Source organism: Gossypium hirsutum, chromosome A08 (genome assembly GCF_007990345.1).
Source record: "Gossypium hirsutum isolate 1008001.06 chromosome A08, Gossypium_hirsutum_v2.1, whole genome shotgun sequence".
Taxonomy (NCBI): domain Eukaryota; kingdom Viridiplantae; phylum Streptophyta; class Magnoliopsida; order Malvales; family Malvaceae; genus Gossypium; species Gossypium hirsutum.
In genome coordinates this window covers 7690163-7696920 of record NC_053431.1, presented here as the reverse complement: position 1 = coordinate 7696920, position 6758 = coordinate 7690163, and positions in this window count along the sequence as shown.

The window sequence follows — 6758 nt, the reverse complement described above, 5'->3', positions numbered from 1 at the left end:
GCTTCGTATTCTACCTTATTGTTCGTACAATCAAAATCCAATTTACTAGTAAAGGGATAATGATCTCCGTTTGGGGATACTAGGACTGCCCTGATTCTGCTACCCATAGCATTTGAGGCTCCGTCAAAATTTAATTTCCAAGGATGGTCTTTTTGAGAATCTTCTTCAGTGGTTGTAACATACATCAGATCTTCGTTCAGGAAATCAAAGTTAAAGGGCTCATAGTCCTCCAGAGCCCTACTAGCCAAGAAATCTGCTATTGCTTTTTTACAGCTTTCTGGTTTACATAGATTATATCAAATTCGAAAAATAGAATTTACTATCGGGCCATCCTTCCGTTCAAATTTGTCGACTTCATCATGTATTTCAAAGGGTCCAGTTTCGAAATGAGCCAAGTGGTGTGATATAACATATACTGTCTTAATCTACGGGTTGTCCAGATCAAGGCACAACACAACTTCTCGATTGGTGAGTACCTTGTCTTACATTCAGTGAACTTTTTATTGAGGTAGTATATTGCTTTTTCCTTCCTTCCTGACTTATCATGTTGGCCGAGTACGCACCCGATGGAATTCTCAAATACGGTCAAGTACAATATTAATGGTTTATCCGGGTTGGGTGGCATTAACACCCGGGCATTGGATAGGTAATGTTTGACCTTGTCGAAAGTCTTTTGGCATTTTTCATCTCATACACCTGGATTATGTTTCTTAAGAAGACGGGATATGGGGTCGCATTTCTCAGTTAGTTCTGAAATGAACCAAGCGAAATAGTTTAATCTCCCCTGGAAACTTTGAACTTCTTTTTGAGTACGTGGCAGAGGTAGCTCCTGTATGGCCTTGATTTTTTTGGGTCGATCTCGATCCTTTTTTTACTGACTACAAATTCTAACAACTTTCTAGACTTAGCCCCCGAAGGTACATTTTGTTGGATTGAGCTTTAGCTGGAACTTTCTCAACCTTAGGAACAATTTCCTCAGGACTTGTACATACTCCTTCTTTGTCGGGGACTTTGCGATCATATCATTGGCATAAACTTTGATTTCTTTGTGCATCATATCATGGAATAGGGTTACCATAGCTCTTTGATACGTTGCTCCCGCATTTTTCAATCCAAATAGCATCACCTTATAGCAAAATGTTCTCCATACGGTTACAAATATGGTCTTCTCCATGTCTTCAGGATGCATCTTAATCTAGTTGTACCCCGAGAAACCATCGATAAAGGAGAACAGTGAGTAACCTGCCGTGTTATCTGCCAAGGTGTCGATATGAGGCAATGGGAAATTATCCTTCGGGCTAGCTTTGTTCAAATCCCTATAATCTACACACATTCGTACTTTTCCATCTTTTTTAAGGACATGAACGATATTGGCTACTCATTTTGAGTACCTAACCACTTTTAAAAACCCAGCGTCGAACTACTTTTTGACCTCCTCTTTTATTTTTAGCAGAACATCAGGCCTCATCCTTCGAAGCTTCTGTTGAACAGGCCTGCACTCTTCCTTTACGTGGACTCGATGTACCACAATGTCAGTATTTAACCCAGACATGTCTTGATATGACCATGCGAAGACATACTTGAATTCTTGGAGTAACTCAATGAGATCTCGCTTTGTCTCTACGGTGATACAAGTTCCAATCTTTACCTCTATTCCTTCTCCCAAGCTCACGGTTTCAACTGACTCTTTGTGAGGTAGGATTCGTTTTTCATCTTGCTCTACCATCCTCAACAAGTCAGGAGATAAATCACAGTCTTGATCATCTTCAAAATATTGAGAATCCTTAATATACATATCCTGCTCAAAGGGAGACTCTGAGTCCTTAGCATCGTTGCTCATATCATTGATATCTGGAGACCTATTATGGTGATGAAGGGCAATCTAAAAAAATAACATCATTTAAGAATAATTATTTGCATGATGAATGGAGAATAAAAGAATATTTGAAAGGAAGTCCAATAGGATAAAAGAATCTAACAAAAATCATCTATATAGCATGATTATGAATGAAATAAAAGAATAAAAAAATAAAAGAATATCTACTCAGAATGATAGCAAAGATTCATTTAATTGAAATAAAGATTTCGGACACACGCCTATTTCACAAAAGGATTCTTATTACTCCTAGGCTTAGAGCAATAAGTGTGTTTTGAACATTACTCTAAATTATCCCTAAACACTACAGGAATCTCTTCCGTAGTCCAGTTGTTCAGAACACTCCCAGGTATATAAAGGCAAATGCCCGACAAATTCCTTTCTCCAGCTCTTTCTTCAGATATGGCGTTGATGTCTAGAATTCTCAACCCTTCTTCTGTGGTTTCCTTTCTTAGCGTCCCTTGCTTAGGATGAATAAATCCTCCGGATACAAAAGTTCCAGATATGTGGGGGAAGATCATTGGTTCCCATTTGATCTCCTCCCCGTTCAACCGTGCTCTTCTCCTCTCTTGCTTCTTTTCCAACTCCTTCCTTCTTTGTCTTGCTTCTGGCTTTAATCCTAAGCCGAATCAGTCTTGCCTATCCTTCATCATCGGTGTTTCAACCTTTCCTTGAAGGTATCTACCGAGTCCTCTTCCTGGTAAAGCCCTTTTTTCGACAGTCAACTGTAGGCTCATTTTCCTAGTTTTGGATATCCTAGGCATGAGAATCCTAATCCCTTGGTGATGAATGTTGCGTTCACAAATTCCAAAGATCGGAAGGAACATTCGATCGCTTCATTGTTTGCCTCTATATATGGCGCATCATTGGTTGCAGCTGCGATGATTTCTTCTTCTACATTTATGGTTACTAGCCTGTCTTCTGTTACCAACTTCAATTTTTGATGCAGTGATAAAGGTACTACCCCTGCCACATGTATCCAAGGCCTTTCCAATAGGTAGTTATAAAAAGGCTTGATGTCCATTACCAGGAAGTCCACCTCATACGTGTTTGGGCCAATTAAAAGTAGTATTTCGATTTTTCCCATTACCCTTCTTTCAGTGCCGTCAAATGCCCTCACTATGTTTTGGCATGTTTTCATGTGAGAACTATCCACAGGTAACCTGTTCAGCGTGGATAAAGGTAAGACATTCAAGGCTGACCCGTTATCGATCAACATCTCCAGTCAGGTATACCCCTTGCAGCGGGTGGTGATGTGCAGAGCCTTAGTCGATCCCATGCCTCTGGGTGGTATTTTATCATCATTAAAGAAAATAAAGTTATCAGCGTTTATGTTGCCAACCAAGCGGTCTAGCTTATTGATGGAAATATCGTTAGCGACATAGGTTTCGTTTAAGAATTTCATCAGTACGCTACGATGGACCTTCGAACTTAGGAGTAAGGCTAACATCGAGATGCGAGCTGGTTGTTTATGCAACTGCTCTACAACACTGTACTCGCTGTGTTTTAAAAATTTTAAAATTTTTTTAGCTTACTCATCATTTACTGGCTCGTTAACGAGAGGTTCAAGTCTGACTATTTTTTCCTTCCAATGTTACACCGTCAAGGCTTTTCCTTTTATGGGCTTCGTTCTTGCATCTGCTAAATCGTAACGCCTCCCGCTACTCGTATAGAAACCTACATCTTTACCTTCCTCTAAAGCGTTGACCGGGTTCTCCTCTCCCGAGATTGTCACATTGCAGCCATAGTTCCAAGGAACCCTTTTACTATCCTTGTAAAGAAAGGATACCGGTTTTTGGATTATGACTCGTGGTGCCATTTGCATTCCAGCTTTATTGTTTCTTGTTCGTGAAATGATGACCACTGGGTAGTTGAATTTTTGGGCTTTCGCTGTCAATTCTCCTTCCGATGCGTATATATTTCCCTTTTCGAGACTTTTAAGCTCTTCGTAAAACTCTACTTCTTTGTTGTCCATCATGTCCTGCACTAGGGCTTTGAACTCGATGCATTCTTGGATTTCATGCTCTTCTCCATTATGGAACTCACAACAGCTTCTCTTTCCTTAAGATCTTTCTTCCGAGTCCAGTACGATCAATCATCTTTTCACCATCTCCTTCCAAACCTGTCTCAATGGGGTTTTAATTTCTACCACCTTATACTTGACTTTCTTGCTCCACCTTCATTTATCCCGTTTACCCCCTGACCAGTATGATTACATAAGGGATTTCCCGCCACATTTGGTGCGGATGGGTCGTCAAACTTTACAATTTCCATTTTTATAAACCTTTCGACTAACTTCTTGAACGCGGGGTAATTTTTGATTGAATGCCTAGTGATTCCCACGTGATATTTGCACTGAGCGTTTGCATCATACCACTTGGGAAACGGGGGTTTCATCGACTTTAAGTCGAAAGAGGACACTATGTGTGCATCGAATAGGTTCTGATACAGCTCCCTATACGTCATGGGTATTGCTGTGAACTATATCCTTTTTGTGCTCGTACTCGTGTTGGATTCTTGTCTCGGGGGACCCTAATGATTGGTGGTTGTTGTCTTTGGCTGGCTCACCGTGATTGATCTCGAATAACTCTTGTTATATGTGCTCATGTAATTCACCTCATTCTCCCTCTTTCTTGGGGTTGATTTCTTGGTGCTTTCCCCCGTTTCTATTTTTCCGCACCTTATCGCATTTTCTATTATTTCACCGGACATTACCATGTCTGAGAAACTCTTAGTTGTGCTTCCCAATATGTGATTAATAAATGGAGCCTTCAATGTATTAATAAAGAGCATGATTATTTCCTTTACTAGCAGAGGTGGTTAGACTTATGTGGCGACTTCCCTCCACCTTTGAGCATACTATCTGAAGCTCTCATTTGGCTTTTTCTCCATGTTCTGTAAGGTGATTCTGTCGGGTGCTATATCTTTTACATGGCCTTATTGTTTCATTAAGGCTTGTGCCAGGTCCTTCCATGAATTGATTTGGGCACGGCTTAGTAGAATATACCACTTGGCCGCTGTCCTGGTCAGGCTATCTTGGAAACAGTGAATTAACAACTGATCATGATCAGTATAGCCCGTCATCCTTCGACAAAACATTGTAATGCGAGCTTCGAGGTAGCTAATCCCGTTATATTTCTCGAACTCCGGGGTCTTAAAATTAGGTGAGAGCACCAGGTCTAGAACCAAGCTCAAGCATTTGGCATCAACCTCATAATGGTAATCAGCATTTTCCAATGCCTTGAACTTTTCCTCCAGCCATCTGCATCGGTCTTCGAGTTTTTTTGGGAGCTCCTCTTTTTCCATTTCTACCTCCGCCATGTCATTAAGATCAGGGACATCAGGATCTACTGGATTGTCTCTGGAGCCCAAGCCTGTTGAGAAGTTTGTTAATGCCGACACACCTGCTTAATGCTGGGGACTGATGTTAACAGACACCCTAGGTGGATATGCGTTGGGTTGTGCTAGGGTGTTTGTTGGGGTGAAACCCGGCGGATAGATAGGGTACTCGCTGTCATCCCTGGAATTGACCATAGGGTTCTTTCCTTTTTTCTGGCCCTTCAAGCAGCAACTGGGTTAACTGATTCATCATGTTCTTTTGTGATTCTAACATCTGCTCCTTCATATCCTGTTGAATCTTGACCAGTTGCTCTTGTATCTGTATTTGCAGTCGATCTTGCATTTCTTTTTGCATTTGCTCTAACCTTTCCAATCTTTGGTCCATTGTTTTAGTTTTCTTTCGTGTAATACTTAATCGGTGGGCTTTTGTCGGTTTCCAAATTCACTGAAATAATTTTTAATTAATTAGGATCCTTTTTTTGTGAAAGTTAATGCATGTAATCCGTTGTAATGCAAATGCGTGGAATGAATGCAAAAAAGGCATCAACTCTGATTCAATTTCCTTTAGAATAAATTTACTAGAAAACAAAATTCTTCACATAAAACGCATTACATATATGGTTTCGCCCTAATGCTCAAAGCTTTAACCTTCCTAAGGAGCCAGACTAGCTCCCGACCCCAATCCGATTCTAATTCATATTTCACACTCAATACATCTGCTTGAACTGCTAAAGTCTGTAAATGATCGGCCACCTTTCGAATCTGGGTCACAGCTTCACCCATGATGTAATCTTTGTTCCTAACTTGATCCTGGAAACGGTGAAGTTGCTCTTTCCAACGCTGTTCATTTGCTTCAAGGAGTTCAACCCAAAGTTCGCAGTTTTACAATGCAGTCTCAAGTTCTTCGACCTTCCATTTCAGCTATTCAATCTTATCCAAGCACGCTTTCAGCTTTATTGCAGAATTAAGGCTACGATACTGATAAAGTGACTGTTCCAGTTCTGCTATTCTGGCTTTTAACCCGATCTTCTTATCTTGGGCTTCCGACAGACTCTTTTCTAAAGATCTTTTTGACCCTGGGCATCTTGATATTTTCTCTCCCATTGATCGGCTTTGACCTTCTTTTCTTGGATCTCATATCGCCATTGTTCAGATTTTTTCCTAAACTGTCAGTTCTCATTGATAAACATAGCTTTTTATAATCCGATTTTAAACTATACAAATCTTCTTAGACCTTATTCTTGCTCTTTCTCACTTTTTCAGTTTCTAGCTTCTGGACATCAACATCTAGTGTCAAATACATCTTTTCCTCTTCTAGTTGTTCTATCTTCTTTCTGAGTTCTGCATTCCTTTTCTCAAAGTCCTGTCTTATGATTTCTAACTCTGATGGGACAACTTATAGATATTCTTCCATCGACTACTTGCCCTCTTGATTTGGCTCAGGAATATTATCATTGATTCTCTTACTCTCCATCCATTATACTCAGGGGTCATTATCAGGCTTATTGCCAATCTCTTCATCCGGAGAGTCTGATTCCAAGCG